Source organism: Ambystoma mexicanum, chromosome 5p, assembly GCF_040938575.1.
Source record: "Ambystoma mexicanum isolate Mex_15411 chromosome 5p, UKY_AmexF1_1, whole genome shotgun sequence".
In the NCBI taxonomy this organism is placed as follows: domain Eukaryota; kingdom Metazoa; phylum Chordata; class Amphibia; order Caudata; family Ambystomatidae; genus Ambystoma; species Ambystoma mexicanum.
In genome coordinates, this window is record NC_090930.1 from 302055846 (window position 1) to 302077228 (window position 21383).

The following is a 21383-nucleotide window of genomic DNA, read 5'->3' on the forward strand; positions in this document are numbered from 1 at the left end:
GCATAGTAACCAAAAAACAAGTATGGCAAAATCTGTGGGAATAACTGAAGAACCCCAACTTATAGTGGGGAAAAGTATTAAAATCATAGAAAAATCCACTTCGGATGAAAGCCCTTTTTTAAATCGGACTTGGCTACTGAATAAACTGTCACACATCCCACAGCTACAGAATATTAATTCAGGGGATATTGAATCTATTATCCTGCCGGAATATGGGAGCTGGGATAATTGGGTCATTGTCCAATTTAGATCCGCAGTTTTTGTTGACCTCATTAGGGAATACTCTAATGGAATATGGGGCAATAAATATGAAATTGTGATATGCCACTCCGCAACTCATAATGATCTGAAAAACAAAAACATGAATTTGGTGGGAGCTTCACCTATTACTACGGAAGTAAGAAATAAAAATGTAGAAGTAAATTCTTTGGAGGGTAATACTACTATTCAAAATTGAGATGAGGTATGTACTAATGAATTCAATCTCCTCTCTTGGAATAGTAGAGGCTTTAATTCCCTATTACACAAGGATGGTATCCAATTGCTGATGGAGAGTGATGTTTTTGCCTTACAAGAAACTTGGGTAACTGGAGAAATTCTACTCGATGGATATAATATTTGGAGTAAAGCTGCTTCCAAAGGTGAAAAGGGACGGCCGTATGGAGGGCTTTGTATTGGGGTAAAAAACCATCTTTCATTTAAACCTTATGAGAAGCATGGGAGCCTACCTAATGTTATGTGTGCAATCATAGATAGGGGAAGACTATCAGGGAACCTCCTTCTTATTAACATCTACTCCCAACCAGGGGGGGATAATGTCCATGAGATTGGGGAGTTTCTAAACCATACCATTGAAAGCTGGACCCTGGACTCTCCTCAGTCCGAAATCTGTATAGTGGGCGATTTTAACGCCCACTGTGACTCTGCTGTAAGGGAGATGAATAGGTGCAAAGAACTGTGGGATGAAACGTTCATTACCGCATCATTGGTAACACAGGAGGGTAACCTGGTCGATGGATTAAATACCCATTCCGTGCAGGGATGTCGGTGGATGAACCTTATGTCTAGCTGGGGGTTAGAATACTTGGAACCTAATATAGGTCCAGGCACTGGGGCAACCTGGACTAATGGGAAGGTAGGCTATAGGCTAGACTATATGTTTTTAAATAAAAAACTAAGCCAATCTATGATCCATTTTGAACATATAGATATCCTTTTGAGTGACCACACACCCATCAGGGGTAAATTCTACAATGGCCCGATAAAGCAAAGTTGGGATGTCATGGATATCCAATTTACTGTAGGTGGAAACAGGATCACTTGGTCGGATAAAAATGTAATTATCTTTAATGAGCTGTTTGATCGCCTGATCATTGACGACCTGGATATTGCGCGACACGGCTTAAATTTGATAACGAATTTGTTGGGAACAATACGGAGGACAAACAGCAACCTTATAGTGAAAAATAAAAAGGGAAAAAATCATTCCCACAAATTTGATCAAGTGATTTATGACAGGAAAAAAGAAATGATGGGTGAGATCCGCAAATTAAAACAGACATGTGACTTAGATGACAAAGAAAGAAATAAGAGAATCAGTAATATAAAGACGCAATATAAAAACTGGCTAAAGGATTATAAGTATAGTACTAATAATGTCAATTGGAGGTGCTTATATAAGATATGCAAAACCCATGACTCAAAAAAATGTTGGTACTTATACCGACAATTCCTGATGGAGGAAGATTGCAGGGAAAATACTAATGTGAGCCAGGAGGCTTGGAAACAGTATATTACTGATCTCTACTTCAAGACTAGTTATATGTCTGCTATCCCTACTGGTATAAATCCATATAGCTATAATATATTTCCCTTTGGTATTCGGGATATAATTAAAATGATCTCTAAAATGAAAGCATCACGTGCCCCCGGCCCAGACGGGTTAGCTAATGCTGTCATAAAACAAAATCCCATGAAATGGGCAGTGACTCTGCACCAGCTATTTTCCGCTATATGGGAAACAGGCCGCATACCGGATAGCTGGAGGAAAGCTATAGTAGTCCCTATTTTTAAAAAAGGGGACAGAAAATTGCCCGATAATTATAGATTACTGGCTATGGCAGACAGCAGCTGTAAGATCTTCTGCTCATTGCTAGTTGACAGCTTAAATAACTGGATAGAGGAAAAGGGGCTTCTGTCTGCTCTACAAACTGGCTTCCGCAAAGGATATAGCACCCTCGATAATATAATAATGTTGAAACACATTATAGCAGGGGCTAAGGATAAGGGGGAAAAATTATATGTGTGTTTTGTTGATTATTCGAAAGCCTTTGACAGTGTTAATAGGGGGCTTTTGTGGAAGAAATTAAGAGAGAAAAAGATCTGTCCCAACATTCTGCATTTCTTGGAAGAAATGTATAGGGAAACTACTGTTTCCATATGCCTGGGTAAAGGAGGGATGTTATCACCTGAGATCGCTACGAATACTGGACTGAAGCAGGGATGTGTTACATCGCCTATATTGTACAACTTGTATGTCTCAGATATGTGGGAAAGCTTCTCCACCATAAATAACTTTCCACCAATAGTGGCGGGGAAACCCATATGTGGCCTTATGTATGCAGATGACACCGTCCTCTTGGATAAGACTCCGATAGGGCTACAAAGAATGTTGAATGGCCTACTAGCTTACTCTGAAGCGAATAACCTTAGTATTAATATTAATAAGACTAAGGTAATGGTATTCGGAGCCACAAAGTTAGAAAAGAAAAAACTTTCCTCAAGATGGCAGATAAACTCTATTAAATTGGAGGTTGTTGATGCCTATCCATATTTGGGGATGCCCATTCTGAGCAATCCCTGTATAAATTTCTTCCAGGAGGCGGTTAATCTAAAAGTACTAAAGAAATGGAAAGTCATAAGGAAATATATGACTAGTAAAGGCGGCCACTCAATTGAAGGTTTACTTGAGATATACAAAAGCTGCATTATACCTGGTATTCTGTATGCACTGGAAACAGTAGAAAGTAAATATCTGAGTAAATTACACTTACTTGAAGGGAAGATCTGGAGACCAGCCCTAGGACTCCCTAACTCAGTACCAATACAAGCTATAAGATGTGAACTGGGCCTCATATCCCTCTCGACTCTGTGGAAAATCGAATGTTGCAAACTCTATTTTAGAATTATCTCAGGGGATGGGGATGAAGGAAGCCTGCTTAACCTTATAAGACAAAATAAAAGTGAAGGCAGATTTAAGAATTCCTATATGCTTAACCTTCAAAAAACAGTTCTGTCTTTTCTAGAAGCCCTTGGCTATAATGAATGTATGGAAAAAGATAACAGAATGTGTACTAAGAAAAGTCTTAAAGATAAGGCTTTTATTTGGGATCTATCTGAAAATCAATCTTATCTCTATAACAAGTCTAGATACTCTGTTTATGCTCTCCAAGGCCTCAAACCTGCCATCCCAAGACAATATCTGCTAAACACCGGAAGCAGAGCTCTGAGAAGATTTATCTTGCAGCTACGTCTGAACACTCTCCCGTGTAATGATATTATCGGGGCAAGAACAAATATTCCCCGTGCAGAAAGATTGTGCAGGCATTGTAATATAGAGGTGGAGACAGCAAGACATATTTTAACTTCATGCACCAAACTAAGGGAATGTTATTTTAAAGGGTATGCACATTTTGTAGAGGACATGCAAAGGATTGAAACTGACCAATTCTGGTCAGCTATTTATGATGGAGAGATTAAGGTTTATATTGGGGCAGCTTTTTATATTTGGAAGCGAGTAATATGATGTATGCTTTTTGTATGTATAAAATATGTATTTGTGTTTGGTTGATATAATATTTTTCTGTAGTGTATAAGGTTTTAATTAACCAATAAACACTTTAAAAAAAAAAAAAAAAAAAAAAAAATGTGGGTGACATTTCCACGGATTTACTTTGTTCCTCTGGAGAACTTTGCACTCTCCCAGCGACTACCACAGCCAGGCCACACCACCTGTCAGCCCATCCCATTTCCTCTTCACACAGCAAAGCACGTAAACATTTTTTTGCAAGCAGCAAATCTCGAGACCTGACAAAATGGGCTTGTACGAGAATGTCCGAGGAAGCCCTGCTGCAACACCCTCCTGCCAGACCATGGTCCCCTGACCCCATAACCGCAGTTATGTGGTAGAGGTCTATAATTTGCACACGTGTCTTTGTACTATCCCACTTTGGGTCACTAGCGAGGTGAACGGTGTGGGGGTCTTGCCACCTTACAAATACAGACACATATTAAATATGTAATAGTAATACTTTTACATTATACTGCAGATGGTACCAAAAACAACTGCAAGTTAAGTGGAATCACATATGGTAAAGTATCATTTGGTAAGGAAACCTTCACAACAATAGATATAATCTACCATGCAGGAACCACAACCAATGCAGGGCACTACACTGCATATATAAAAAACCATTGTGGATTTGTCAAATGTAATGATACTAACATTACTGTGAAACAGAGATTACCAGCAAATCTTGTAAACGCTTACTTAATATTCTTAAACCCAAAATGTACTAACTAATCTGTGTAGGCACTTGATGTTGATATTGATATTGATATTTTATTTCTATCGTGCTCGTACACAAGTGTTTCAGAGCGCGACGAGGCAAGGGAGGGGAACAGGGGAGAACAAAACAGCGATCTTACTAGGCCCAGTGATATTGAGAACGCGCAAGTGCATGGGAGAGGGCGAGGGGAAAAGTGCATGGAAGGGGGGAGACGCGGAAAGTGTGAAGCAGAGTAGAAACAGATAAATAACAATAAATAAATAATAAAGGCAACAAACAGCGGTGATGCAGTCAGCAATTTGCAAGTGCTAGATTTAAGGTAGCAGACAGGGTAGGTCTGATAAGTGCAGGAAGAAAAAGGGGGGCTGTATGGGTACAGATACAGATCCCAGTGCAAGGAGTGGCCCGGAGGCAGCGCGGGAGGGTGGCAGGGTGAGCAGGTACCTGGACCCGGAGGACAGCGGGTGGCCAGGTGCATGGTGCCAAGAGAGAACAGATCAGCACGGGAGACGGGAAGCAAAGGCAGAAGAAAAGAGGAAGGTCTTGAGGTGTGTTCCAGAGGGAGGCCCCAGCCGAAGACAGAGATCTACCCCCAGCTTTTTTCTTTGAAAAACGACTGACCCTGAGGGAGTTTGAGGTAGAGGAGCGAAGAGCTCAATGGGGGAGGTATTTGCGGAGGGATAGCTGAAGGTATTTTGGACCCAGGCCCCAGAAAGCCTTGTGGACAATGCAGAGGGTTTTGAATTTAATCCTTGCATCCACTGGGAGCCAATGGAGAGATTTCAGAGCTGGAGAGATACGATCCAAGGGCTTGAGGCCAAGGACAAGTCTCGCAGTCCTGTTCTGGATTAGTTGCAGAGGGCGGAGAGTAGAGGCAGGTAGATTTAGAAAGAGGCTGTTACAATAGTCCAAGCTAGAGAGAACCAGAGATTGGGATACCATGAGCTTCTGGGGGAAGGAGAGGAAAGGCAGAGTACCTCTGAGGGGGTGCAGTAGGAAATTTGACTTTTTAGAGACCTTAGAGATGTTGGTGGAGAAGGAAAGGGTGGAGTCAAAGATGACCCCAAGGTTCTTAGCCTCGCAGGTGGGGGTAGGAGGAGGGCCAAGGGAGGCCGGCCATAGAGTGAGGGGAAAGGATGGTGAAGGTGTGCCGATGAGGAGGATCTCCGTCTTGCTGGCATTCAGACAAAGATCATTGGCGGCACACCAATCTTGAATGGCAGTTAGGCAATCAGAGATGAGAGAGGGAGAGGAGGTGGCAGAGGGCAGCCTGAAAATGAGTTGAGTGTCATCAGCGTAGCACTGGAAATTTGAGCAGAAAGTGGCAAAGCACTGGGCGAGAGATGCCAGGTATTGGTTGAAAAGCCAGGGCGAGAGGTTAGACCCCTGGGGAACACCACAGGTAGAGAGGAAGATAGATGAAAGTGTTGGGTGTCCTGACCCACGTTTGAGCTATCATGCTGCAACATTTGGTGCTGTGGGCTTAGAAAATCCAAGATGGCCAAAAAGCCCACATGTGCGCCAAAATCCAGGAGAACCACGCAGTTTGTGCACACTAAAATGGTTGCCTAACTTGCCACCCACCAGTGCGAGCAGGATGGGCCAGGGTGCCATGAGTGAAATGTGTGCCAAAGGAAAAAACGCACTTTAAAATCACCTTTTGTTTCTCTGAATGCCAGCTCAAAATGCCTATTTTCAAACATTGCAACACATCCAAAAATCTCACTGTACACCAGCGGACATCTGGCAGAATGAAGTATGTGTGCATACTAAATCTGAGAAGATGAAGAGCCCAAAACAATGTTCATAACAAAACTGGCTGAGCTATGCATGTCAGCAGCCTAACTGAAACTGGATTAAAACCACCAAAATCGAAATGTTTAAATTAACTGAGTGACCTACTTTTGAGTGTCACATAGTTTGTAACTGTTAAAATGTCATAGTTTTGAACTTAGAATCAGCATTCTAGCTGCATGTGTAAAAATTGTTAGTTTTGTTTGGATGCAGAAAACTGGGTAACTAAAAGTGACATTAGCTGGGGCCTGGCTTAAGGAACTGGATTCTGCCTGACAACTTCCCCCCAATTGGAGTGAAACTGGATCCACAGCAGTTCTCAGGCCTGGCTGCATTCTGAGGGGAGGTTACCCCTCTCTGATTGAATTACCAAGGGACTGCTAGAGACTAAACAAAGAACCCAGGCAGATGGTTTATTGGGGGAATCGTAAAATAGCTTCCTCTTGGCAGAAGCTGGGAGGGGCAGGGTCTCTGAGCTTGGCAGAAACTGGATAAACTGGTTTCTCCACCATGTAACCTGGGAAGACACACCCCTGTTGGACAGAATATGATTTTAAGAAAGATGTATAACTCATGGTGCGGACTTGTCAAAATTATCTAAATGATACCATAATTCTTGTGATTTTTCTGCCCACATTTTAAGAGGTTTTAGGACATGGTGGTATGATCTGGGGGGTTGCTAGCGGAAAATAGGGTCTCACTCCAAATGTCTGCATGTTAAAAATCTGACACTTCATCAATTAATGTCCATACTCCTTGCGCACATGTGTGTAAATTTGGGTTAATGTCCGATATTGCAAAACCAGTTAAAAAGTGAAAAATGTTGCCATTTCTGAATGCAAGCCCCCAGGAAGAGCAGAGTTTGAACAGAGTATACCTCATGTGATATGTGATGGGTGCATGTAATTTTAAACAAATGTGTACCTATGAAATATGTCTTTAGGTCAAATATAGATTTGTGGGCAAACTGACCAGGGGAGGCTCCTCTGACCCATAAAACCTACAGCATCACTCTGACTCACATTTCCTTCCCCCAATCATGGGAGAGGGGAGAATTGGGCCAATGACAAGTAGAAAGGGGCAGGCTTAGCTAGGCCCAGGCACACACCCACTTTCAAAACACATAAAAAGAGACTGCTGGGACAGGTAGAGAGATTCAATTCCATTTGCTGCGGAGCATGCTGACCGACGACTTCACATCCAGAGATCCTACACTTAGACTTCCAAGCTAAACAGAGACTACAGAACTTTGAACCAAGAAGGCCCACTGCAAGCAAAAGTATTTGTCAGCAGGCCCAAAATCATTTGCAGACTATTCACAGCCAGACCCAGCTGTTGATTCTGGCCTAAAACCCTGTGCCAGAAAAATCCAGAAGCAGTGCTGTACCCAGAGAAAGCAGAGCAGTATCCAGAACCAGAGGTCAGAGATCCAGAGTGACCCAGACCGCTGTTAGCAGAACCAGAGAGCTGATCCAGATCACTGTGAAGTGCCGAGACCAGAACCGGAGTCCAGTCCAAAACCTGACCGATCCGTGGCGAGGCCTATTTCAAAAATATATTGTGAGTACCTAGCAGAACTGTGCAGAACCAATCTCTAAGTTAAAATAATCTAATCCAAACTATTTTAATCTAACCAGAACTGCCTCCTAGAAGTTGTCACTTGTTATTTTGCAAAGCTGTCACCTGTCATTTTCTAGCTGCAAGCTGTAGCCTGTCGCTTTGAACTTTTAAAATTTCAAATCCGAAAAACAACCTTCACAAAATCGTTCATAACTCCGTAACCTTTCCAACAAGCCTAGAACCGACTTCCTACTCCTTATACTTTCTCCGCAATCACGATTCACGCATTCGCGAATTTTGCCGCGATTCGCGATTTGGCCCGATTTCTTTACTGTAAAAATCAGCAGCTTTTGCTTGAACTGCTCAAATTTCGTTTGCCTCTTAAGAACCATCCCTGAATCATTGCTAGAGTGAGCCTGAACTCATATTAACTAGATACCACTCACCCTGAACCTCCTGAAGGGAATTAAAAGCATTTTCAGCATATTTCTCACTGCATTGTCACCATATTCAAAGCATTTTGCCTGTGTTTCAAAACTCATATTGTTGTATAAGCTGCTGAGGGGGAATTGAACTGAATTCTATTGGATTGCATTTCTAAGAACTGTGAGCTCTCCTCTTCATTTCCTTACATTGCATAGGGGGGGGGTGAATTGCCAGAGAAAAGTGATTACATTGTTTTGTTGAAATCATATTGAGTATTTTCTGTATTGCATTTTCATTCAACATTGCATCCATCTGAAACTAGACAAAGCATTCTCTACCACCTTATTCTTCTGTTCCTATTCCCAAGCGTGCTACCTCATCTTTTATACTACTCCTGTGTAATCAAATCAGTTTATTAGTAGAACATTACCCATTGTTGTTAACTGCTCATGTTCCGAAGTGTGATATTAATTATTAATTTATTATAAAGTGTGATATATATATATATTGTTTACATTCTCAAATAAACCGTTTAAACTTGCAAAACAGAACTACTTCTTGGCTCAGTGGGGTCAGGGGGGTTCCAAGAGAGGGGTGTTATATAGGGGTAGTCATCCAGAACCCATGAACTGGACATAAAGATATATCAATAAGGGTTTCCATTCAGTATCCCAGACTAGGCATTGATTTAGCTGTGCTGGATTGAATCCTCTTACAAAAGGAAGGACCCAAGTTGGACCTGGGAGGGTTGATCTGAGAGGAAAGGGGTCAGCCAGGCCAGAGCCTGATCAGTGGAGCAGGATGGTATGGTTGACCGTGTTGAAGGCAGAAGAGAGATTGAGGAGGATGAGGACAGAGGGAATGTTAGAATTTAAACAAAACTTGACCTTCAAAACTATGACCAGTTAAAAAAGGCCAACAGGTACCTAACTGCCCCAAGATTCTGCAACATGAAACTAATAAATGAATACCATTACAGTGAAACAAGAAATAAACAGTTACAATACGCCAAGAGGTATCCAAGTGCCCCAAAAATCTGCAACAAACCAACAGATAGATAAATATCACTAAAGTGGGAAAAGAAATAAACAAATAAAATACACCAACTGCTATCTAATTGCAACAATACTACCACCCATTCCAAATCAAAAACCATGCACATATTCAATACCTCCTACTGAACACAATGAAAGAATTGTATTGTATCTCAACGTAGAAAGGTTTTTTTTTTTAATCCAGCATGGATGTTTTCCCACACACCCAATGATTTAATCACCAAACACAGGAACTGAGCAAATTGCACAGTACACAGGTTTGAACTATAATACTTCTAAAGTGAGGGGCTACCAAATACAGAAGTATCTACTATGCAATGCAATACTCACTATAAACTACCTCCATTAAAATGTGTTTTTTCATTTATCATAGTGATTGAAAAGAAATGTCTGCTCGAACTACCCATGTCATAAAAAAACTGCAGAAAAAAGGGAGTCTATCTGCCAGACATTAGTCCTGGGTACAAGAGCATTATCCAGATTCTTTAGCTCACTATCTTTCACACAGGAGAAATATCCCAATCATATCAGTCTTTGTCCTGCCCAAGTGCAGTCCTGCACCGAAATGCTAGGCAATTCTCCACTAAACAAGAGTACCAACAGCATCCCCACACACAAGTTTCGGTCTGGTTGGACCTCATTAGTAGCGTGGAGCTGTGCCTCTCTCAGAATAGTGAGCAAGGAGTCCACATCTGGATTCCTCTAGTAACTTAGGGTGACACCCAAAGTTACTTAAATATGCAAAAAACAAGGGGGATCCTGGGAGTCTCTCTGTCACACATTAGTCCTGGGTGCGAGAGCCTTACCCAGAATCTTTAGCTCACTATCTTTTACAGAGGAGAAATATCCCAATCATATCAGTATTTCTCCTGCCCAGGGGCAGTCCAGCACCGAAATGCTAGTCAATTCTCCTCTGAACAACAGTACCAACAGCAACCCCAGACACGTGTTTCGGTCTGGTTGGACCTCATCAGTAGGGTGGACCTGTGCCTCTGTAAGAATAGTGAGTAAGGGATCCACGTCTGGATTCCCCTAGTAACTTAGGGTAGGACCCAAAGTTACTTAAATATGCAGAAAACAAAGAGGTTCCTGAGAGTCATTCTGCCAGACATTAGTCCTGTGTGCGAGAGCCTTACCCAGATTCTTTAGCTCACTATCTTTCACAGAGGAGAAATATTCCAATCTTATCAGTCTCTGCCCTGCCCAGGGGCATTCCAGCACCGAAAAGTTAGGCAATTCTCCTCTCAACAAGAGTACCAACAGCAACCCCAGACACGTGTTTCGGTCTGATTGGACCTCATCAGCAGGGTGGAGCTGTCCATCTGTAAGAATAGTGAATAAGGGGTCCACATCTGGAATCCTCTAATAACTTAAGGTGAGACCCAAAGTTACTTAAATGTGCACAAAAAAAGGGGGATCCTGGAAGTCTCTCTGCCAGACATTAGTCCTGTGTGCGAGAGCCTTACCCAGATTCTTTAGCTCACTATCTTTCACAGAGAAGAAATATCCCAATCATATCATTCTCTGCCCTGCCCAGGGGCATTGCAGCACCGAAAAGCTAAGCAATTGTACTCTGAACAAGAGTACCAACAGGAACCCCAGAAATGTGTTTCAGTCTCGTTGGACCTCATCAGTAGGGTGGAGCTGTGAATGGTGACCAAGTGGTCCACATCTGGATTCCCCTAGTAACTTAGGGTGAGACCCAAAGTTACTTAAATATGCAAACAAACAAGGGGTGTCCTGTGATTGCTATTGGTACTCTTCTTCAGAAGAGAATTTCCGAGCATTTCGGAAGCTGGACTGCCCCAGGGCAGGACAAGGACTGCTATGTTTGGGATATTTCTTCTCTGTGGAAGATAGTAGATACAGAATCTGGGTAAGTCTCTCGTAACCAGGACTAATGTCTAGCAGAGGGACTCCCAGGACCCCTCTTGGTAATTTGCATGAAAAACCTGCATACAACCACAACAAGACAAACAGTAAGTATATGATTATTGGACTCACAAATACCACAGCAGAACACACCCATTCAAGCAAACACCTCACCATACACCACAATCCAAAAAATGTGCTTCCATGGCTATCTTATGCTGCAGAGCTTGTTGCCAAACACTACAATCTTGACTACAAGGCCTGGCCAAAACTCTTCATACAGCCTCACCAAAAGAAAGACTAAGTATATAATAATTAAACTCACCACCACCACAACATAACACAGCCATGCAAACAAACACCTCACCAATAGATACAACACAAAATGCCTAGTGTCTTCAATACCAAAATTCTGAACACAATCCAACAAACTAACTAAGACACATCATCTCACTGTCCTATAAACACTATTACACTACTATCTATCAGTACACACATTTTAAAAAACATATCCCCTAAGCAGCCCACATACCACAGTCAAAATCTTTGGTAACATGGTTGTGTTATGCTGCGGTGGTTGTAGCCAGGTCCTAAAGTCTTTCGTGACCTGTGTTTCACTGTATTGAGGTTTGTATTTTTAACAATGCACAGTTTTGGGGGTTGAGGAGGTGGGCTGTCTCTGGGGTGCAACTTTTGAAGCACCATGGGGCTTTTTATTACAATATTTAGAATGCATTCATTGTAAACAGCAAAGACACTGCAAAGGGTTGTCAGACATACATTTTTCCATACCCTTTTTGAGGCAGTCTGGTTAAATATGTTTATAGTGTTAGCCCTTCGGCCATGCACCCAAGACTCTAGGCCATGGCCACAACCACTGCAGCATAACACACCCATAGAAACAAACACCTACCAAATAACCACAACCCAAAAACATAATACATCCACCTCAAAACCTACCCACTTCAATTAACATTCTAAAAAATAATTAAAACCAACGTAGAAACTCTTCAATACATACCCTCTTCACCCAATGCTCTTCTAACGACAAAAAAACAACATCATACTAAATTAAAATAGCCAGTAGTGTGGCCAGTGTTTATTTTGTTTGTGTACACCGTGAACACATCGCAACCTTCTCCCACCTAAACAAATACAGCATTTGACCCATCTCTTACTCCCCAACCCTCTCCAAGCACTCACACACACCAACACACTCCCCAAAATTGGATTTATTCTCAGTTCCTGCGCATGTCCATGCATCCAATATGGGGGGCGCATCAAAACAATTTGACGCACCTCACGCCTAGTCCCAGCCAATCAGAGATCATTTTTGCGTGTCCACGGACATGACGCAAAGCCGATTATCCAATCAGTGTCCTGTCTGCGGAGCGAACAGGGAAGTGTAGATATCACCAATTTTTTTAGACCTTCTTTTTGGTCGTTTAAAAAAACTACTGGATGGATTTTAACCAAATTTACAAAAGCACCCTTTCGGGACCAAGCCGCCACTCCTGCCGCAAATTTGGTAAAAATCCGTCCAGCGGTTTGGGCTGTAGGCGCGACAGAAATGTTTCCTCCATTCAGTCTATGGAAAAAAAAGAAATGTTGGGACCCCCCTATAACTTTGCCCCCTGGACCAAACCACACCAAACTTTGCAAAAAAAATTCAGAGTGGGCCATATACTTTTTGCAAAGTTTGGTGAAGATTCGTCCAGGGGGAGCGAAGTTATAAGCCGCCCAAAAAGTGCTCTTCCAGTGGGTTTAGCAACTTAACCATAACTACACGGCGCCTACAGTGGGCCGTGTAAAATATATATATATATATATATATATATAAATAGATGCCATGAAGGGGCCAAAAATAACCCCATCATTTTGAATTCGCTTATTCGCTTTAGACGTAAAATGTGTTTCCCAGTGCCAACACAAAAGCCCAATCTATTGGCTCGTATAATGCATGCCCTTGCCGGAATGCACTGGCATTTTAACACCAACTATGCATTTGAATTTGCTTTATATGCAAAGTGTCTTCACCAGCCCTACACAAAAGCCCGAACTATTGGCTTTGAAAATGAATGTTTCTTTTGAACAATGAAAACAACTTGTGCCATGAAATTTTGACTTCAACATGCTTACGCAAAAGCACAAAAGCACAAACTATTGACGTTGGCAATGCATGCTTATTTTAAATAAACACAATGTAGGTGGAAAAGGTCTTGTAAAGGGCGAATTTTGAAGGGGGAATTTTCTGGGAGTGTGAAAGTGACCACTGTAGATTGTCAGTGACCGGTGTTTCCGTGTTTCAGAGGCACCAACCGGTTTTCTTATAGCTTGCAGAAGCTACACTATCCCACCCAAGCCTTCAGATGCACCCCACCCTGTTTTCCAGGGCCCTAGCGCCGCAGAGAACAACAACCTTTCAGCAGACAGATACAAATACAAATGACAGATGTCATAGGACTGGGGTTGCTGTGGGCAGGCGCTGGGGTTTCCTCTGCAAAGCTCAGGGCCAGCTGAGTAAACAGAGGGACGGCTATTTACGGACTCTGATGCAATACAGTTACTCAGGAAACCAGATATTTCAGCATTTCAGCATTCTGCAGTCAACAGCAGACAACCCCTGTCTGTATTGCTAAGAAGGGTTGTATTTTGCTGAGTTAGCTCTGCATGACACGTCTTCTGGGATGTTCAGTGTCAGGGCTGCTTATTTATTGTCATCTCGGGTGACCAGGCTATTTTTATCTTCAGATACAATGACACCAGGGGGGATATGGCGGAAAAAGGAAACATCTTTTCATAGTCTGTGTTGATATAATGTGCATTTTTGCTCTATCATCAGGAAATACACAGGGTGGAGGATATCTATGGTTTGTGTATAATTGTACCGGCCGTATGCTTCTGTATCCAGAAAGCAGCAGTTGCTGGAGAGGGTATGCAGGTCTTTACCCCTTAAAAGGGGCACTTCTGTCTGGGGAGGGGCCAAATCCTTGTACCCATGTGGATTTTTACCTAGAACAAGGATCTGCATTTCTAGGAATTTCAAACATGGATGCCTTTGGCATTTGGAGTCTCCCGCTGTGGAGCTGATTGATTGGAGCTGCTGGCTAGGGAGGAAACTCCAAGGAGTTAATTTGATCTGTCGTAGCTAAGGGCGACTGGGCAGAGGACTGTCCCCTGGCCAGCTCTGATTGCAGGTCAGCGCTGGGTATTAACAGGATTATCAGATAATTTCAAACTCTTGCTGGTGGAAACTAAGGTGAGTTGCTTTTTTTTTCAAACTAAACATGTATATGATTTGAGGGTATTTCGAGACCTGTGTTTCACTGTATTGAGGTTTTTATTTTTAACAATGCACAGTTTTGGGGGTTAAGGGGGTGGGCTGTCTCTGGGGTGCAACTTTTGAAGCACCATGGGGCTGTCAGACTTTAACTATTAAATCTGGGGCTTGAATTAAATGTGGGACTTTTTATTACAATATTTAGAATACATTCATTGTAAACAGCAAAGACACTGCAAAGAGGTGTCAGACATTCATTTTTCCATACCCTTTTTGAGGCAGTCTGGTTAAATATGTTTATAGTGTTAGCAAGTCGGTCACAGGCGCTTCCCTGTGTTCAGCCGGTGGATTTTTACATTGGCTAGGATAACGTATAGGTGATACACAGACACAGACAAAAATGGGTCTGCAAAAGGCGTCACTGACAGAGAAATGGATTGCATCTTTTTATTGTAGTGTGTGAGATCACAGAAACTGTGCTACTGGGTACAGACCTTATGTTCTAGAACGGTTTTGAGATTTTGACTACAGCACTTGGGAACATGTTGGAATTGCGTAGTGGCAAATGTAAGTGGTTATGGGCTGGTCACACAATCAATCAAGCATTCAATCAAATTTTACTTCACGTGTTAAAAGACTGCACTTAAAAGATGGCCAATCACAGAAAATTGTAAAAAGTTAAAATCACACATAGGCTCTGCAATTCAACATGGGTTCAATGTGCCTTCTAAATGATATAACTGACTTAAGAGGAAGGTGTTCTAGAAATGGACAAGCCCCTGCACACCTGCTTTCTGTTTCATGGACAGAAATCTAAACCGAACACCCCCTCAATCTGAAATCCAAAACTTAAATATTAAGGCTTCTAAAGTATGAGATCAAATTTACAGAGTGGGTTAAAATCCCAGCTTCACTGTTCACCCAAAGTGAGTGATCCTGGACAATTATTTAATCCTGCTCTGAAGAATCCTGCATCGCACACACACACACACACACACAAATATGCAAATGTACAAATGCACACATACACAAACAAACGCGAAATTGCACAAACACACAAACAGAAGCACACGAATGCACAAATGCACATGTACACACAAACACACAAATAGACACAAGCATGCAAATGCACACATACACACACACACAAACACACAAATACACAAACACACAAATGCGCACACACATGCAAATGCACAAATGCACACAAACACACACATACAATAAAGCACACACACAAACACACACAGAAATGCTTTTTCTAACCCTTGCAGTGCTAATTACTGTAAAATATTTTAAGTTGGTAAATATTTAACTCAGCAGCTGATTTTGGGCATCCATATTTAGTGAAGAAACTCTGAAGGATAAATGTGACCTGTGATAGGTTTATCACCACTAAAAATGCTTTGTGAATCAGGCCCAATCCATTATCACAGGGTCAAGCAATAGTGTGTTACATTGGACTTAAGATGCGGATGCTTACTTTGCAATATGTTGTGCAGTGCTGCAGATGGAAAATTGTATTTTAATATTTTAAAGAGATGATTGGCACTGTGTAAAAGCTGGCTTCTTTCAAGTTCCAATTACTCTGCCAATTTAGGTTTTAGTTAGTGTCTAATGGGGTAACAGAGTCATGCCCAAGCAAGTTAAGTTTTAATTCTCTCATAGCACATACCTCAGCATTTGGCACATTTGCCTATTGGTGAAAAAGGATTTCTCGACGCATGTTCAGCCGTGTTACCATGGAAAGGCAGATAATGCTTTTGCACATGCAGTAAAGTGACGTTTCTGCTTGATAAAGCAAACTCAACTGTATAGGGTTATTTATGGACAGCATTAAATGTCTGAGGTGTCATGATATCATCTATACTATATATAGAATTTATATCCAATTGTATGTGCAATTTATAGAAAGAGGTGATGGCTGGAATGTTTAGAATGAATCTTAACATCTGGCATTGCTCTGGGCAACCCTCCAGACCATCATTTTTCACCTGTGAAGCCATTACAGAATGGGAAAGACCATATGCAAATCAGGCTTGGTCCCACTCCTAAAAGGGGCTGCCCAGCCCAAACTGCTAGGTCATATCCCTTCTGCATGAGACCACAAGCATCCCCAAACATGTTTCGGCCTTGTTGGGCCTCATCAGTGAGGAGTAGCTTGGGTCTCTAGGCCCAGCAGGCACGGGACCCATGTCTGGGCAAACCCGTCCCACTTGGGGTGACAAAGTAAAAACAAAGAGGTGATGGCTGGAAGGTTTAGAATGAATCTTAACCTCTGGCATTGCTCTGGGCAACACTCTAGACCATCGTTCTACACCTGCAAAGCCATTACAGAAGGGGAAAGACCATATGCAAATCAGGCTTGGTCCCACCCCTAAAAGGGGCAGTCCATTCCGAACTGCTAGGTCACATCCCTTCTGCACGAGACCACAAGCATCCCCAAACATGTTTCGGCCTTGTTGGGCCTCATCAGTGAGGAGTAGCTTGGGTCTCTAGGCCCAGCAGGCACGGGACACACGTCTGGGCATACCCGTCCCGCTCGGCGTGACAAAGCAAAAACTAAGAGGTGATGTCTGGAAGGTTTAGAATGAATCTTAACCTCTGTCATTGCTCTGGGCAATCCTCCAGACCATCGTTTTTCAACCTGCAAAGACATTACAGAAGGCTAAAGACAAGGGGAATATATAAACCACTGAGGGATTCTGAGTGTCTCAAATTTTGCAAAGTCCAATGTGGAGTTCTGCCCTTTGTTAAACAGTTGCTACAATGTTATGTTGTTTATGCCCCTATGTCTCTTTCCGACCTTCACAGTGAAAAACAGTGCATGGGGTGGAGAGAGATGAGACATGTGTGAAGCATACACAGTATGAGCAAAATAAATACATGTTCTCCTGCCATCCCCCCTCCATCATTTGTCTTACCATCTCCCCAAAATTAAGATAAATGGAACCTCACGCCACTCTCCTACATCTCCCTCCTTCTCAATCACCAGAAAAGCAAACCAATGCCTGGGACCACCCAACATCTGCCACTCACGTCCTCTGCTTGTCCCCTCCATTATGGCGTGATACTGAACCCTAGTCTCATGGGTCTTTCACAATGAAAGACACACGTCTGCTGGGGACCCCCGTGGTTCAACCAATACCCACCAATGATGCGCAACCCTCGAGGCCGCAGGAGAAGAACCAGGTAAAAGAACCTTCTATACCAATTTTTAACCTGGCCAAGTTTCCCCTCTCCAAAGTACAAATATCAGCCATCTCCAAAGGACTTTCATACGTTCCAACAGATCAAACCGATTAGTTTAATACAGAGATGGAGGTGCGTAAATATTTCCGCTCTTTACGCCTTAAGGTTTTCTTAAAAGACCATGAATATGAGGATACTGACCCTGACTCAGGGCTACATGTGCCCTCTACTTTCTGTCCCCAGGATCATCAGGTACCCCCTGAAATTATCACATTTGAGAAGTGTGTCCTCAAAGACCTATATGCTTTAAAAAAAAGAAAAATTTAATTATCATCACAATCTATCTAAAGAGGAAAACAGAGCCATCATTGAACAATCTAAAAATCGCTCACTGGTTATTAAACAGGCTGATAAAGGCGGAGGCATTGTCCTGATGACACCGACTCAATACATATGTATGGTGAATGACCTTTTAGCTGACGGAACTAGTTATACGAAAATAAGACAAGATCTATCCAAAAGCATCTCTGATGAAATTATTGAGACTGCAAGCTATGCCAGAGATAGAGACTGGATTACTAAGAAAGAAATTGAATTTCTGACCAGTAATCAAGGGAGGATAGCAACCATCTACGCCCTCCCCAAGATTCACAAGAGTAGTGAAAATCCACCTGGTCGGCCCATTGTGTCTGGATGTGGTTCCACCCTTGAACCTGTCTGCAAGTTTATAGATTTTTTTCTAAAACCCATGAGTGTCCTGACCCCCACATATTTACGTGACACTACACATACCATTCAAACTTTTGAAGGCTTCCCCTTTGATCCGGTATCACATCTGCTAGTAACCATGGATATCAAATCCCTGTATACTAGCATACCACAGGGTGAGGCTATTGAGTGTATGAGGAGACAACTGATTAAATATGACCTTCAGAACAGAGTTCCTGTACCATTCATTATTGAATTACTATCGTTGGCCCTTAGTAAAATTTACTTTGATTTTGATGGCCAGTTCTATCTCCAGACGAAAGGGACGACAATGGGTGCAACTTTTGCGCCCAGTTTAGCTGTTCTCTTTATGGCAGACTTTGAGGAGATTAACATTCTTGCTGATATCAGCCCCTTCAGAAATCAGATACGACAGTGGAAGAGGTATATCGACAACATTCTCTTCATTTGGGAGGGCACCAAGAACACCCTTTCCGACTTTCTAACTTGGCGCAATAATGTTAACAAGAATATTCAGTTCACAATCGAATCAAGTGAGACCATGGTCAGCTTTCTGGATTTGGAAATAAATCACAACGAGGGGAGGATAAAATGCAACCTTTTTCGCAAACCCAGTGACAGAAACATGCTCCTCCACTTCTCAAGTGACCACCCGAAACATTTTAGAGAAAACCTTCCATATGGCCAGTTTTTAAGAATTAGACGGAACTGTACCGATATTGAAGATTTCTATGAGCATGCACAGGACCTAGACCGTAGACTGACTTCGAGAGCATATCCTCATCAAATAATCTCCAAATCTAAAAAACACGCTACATTCTACAACAGGGAGGCTCTACTATCACCTGTGATCAGAACACCTTGCTCTACGGCTAGGACTACCTGTGTTATCACACGCAGCACCAATTCCCAAAAAATACGCAATCTCATCTCTAAATACTGGCCCCTGACCCAACTATGTCATCAGGATGAGAGGATGAGCCAGTTCCCTAGATTTGCTTACAAACGCGGCAAGAATTTAAGGGATTATCTTGTCCACTCCAGATTTGTTAAGCCAGCTCCCAGACTTGGTCTTTGGAACCTGAGGAGCACAGTGGGCCATTTTGCATGTGGGAACTGCACAGCCTGCAAATTCACGAGAAAAACTAAAGACTTTGTGGTAAATGGAAGGCCATGTACTCTTTGCAACTTAACCAACTGCAAGAGTATGCAGGTGATGTATGTCATAGAGTGTCCTTGTGGCCTCAGATATGTGGGTCAGGCAATGCGTGCCGTCCATATCAGAATCTATGAACATCGTTCCAGAATTCGTTGCAAAATCTTGACCGCACCCCAGGTAAGTCACTATGTCGAATTCCACCATTCAGCTGATGATAGCACTTGGTGGATTGTGGACATAGTGGGTAATTCCTCAAATGCTCTGATGAGCCTGCTATCCAAAGAAGTTTGATGGATCCACCGTCTTGACTCTTTCCGCAATGGCCTGAATGAGGAATTTGTACCTCCGATATGATCCCCCACCTTCACGTACCGTGCACATGGGGACACCATGACCAGCAACCCAGCCATGCCCTCAGCCCCAAGTGTGCTCCCAGCCACCATTTTTTGGCCCCACTTGGCTTGCATACATTGACGATGACCAGTATGTACATGGTTTTTACTCTGTTTTTACACCACTTGCTGCGCCCCACCGCATAATTTGCTGCAACCTGCCTACTCGGCAGTTGCCAGTGCTAGCTATTGTCCCTATCTCCCCTTCTGCAGCCCCAAATGGCATCTACTTTTTGTAAGGATTTATTTATCACAGCCATTGCCGGGCGCACACGCCGCATTTTGTAGCTCGGGCACTCTGACTCATTGTGGAGTGCACCCTGACCGTTGCTATGTGGATATGTTGCTTTCCGCTTCTCTGGTTGGCCCCCACCTCCTTTATTTATTCCCATTTCCTTTCACTTGTACTATTAGTCATTCACACTTCACAAACTTTTTTATTCCGGCCTCTTCGTGCCAACATGGGGCTCCCGAAAAGCTACCACTTGTTGCTTCCCTTATGAGCATTTTGTTAAGAGCATTTCGTGGCAACTTCCATTAGTTTGGTCCGTTTCCATGGAAGGCGACCTACCTTCTTTTTCAATGGTCTCCTGCCCCGGCAGCCGCTTGAATGAGAGCCTTGTGTCTAATCTCGACACCAGACACACCTCCGCCCCCTCTTCGCCTGGAGCCTGGTTGCCAGGGCAACCCTCTCGTGATTCGACAGCTAGCACAATCACTTGCAGCTGCATGCTCTGCGCACTCTTTCTAGGAACGTCTTTTCCAGCATGACGCGGCAGCTTCTCTCCCGCCAACCGCTCCTTTCTTCCAGATTCTATCCAAGACGAGCAGCCGCCGTCTTGATCATCTGTAGGTAAGCCCTTCTCTACATGCGCTTATCCTTCCCTCTCACGATTTGGAGTCCCTGCACTCTAGGTGTGGCCTGCCATTTCGCATTGACATCTTTTTTACAAAACCACATGGCAAATTTTCTTACAATTTCTTACATTTCCCCTACCGGCCAATGTATGCTGTTATGTTTTTTTGGCTCAAGTAAACTAGATCTATCCCAGATTTCCCCACTTCCAGTGAAGTTGCATTCTCAAAAACTGCATCGAGGTATGATGTCTTGTTTTTCACTACACCTTTTGTAGGAGTGTGCACTCCGGTTCACTGCCATTTACAACCTGTCGTCTCAACTTTTGGTTTTGGGTGATGGCCCTCCCAGGCTTGTTTAACATCTGTTATTATGTCCGCCGCTTCCTCGCTTTAATATGATTTATTCTTTTTGAAATGGGCTGCCCTCTTTTGTGTCCCCTATTCAATCCGGCACACCCTCTTATGGCCTGCACTTAACAGCATACTCTCACCTAATAT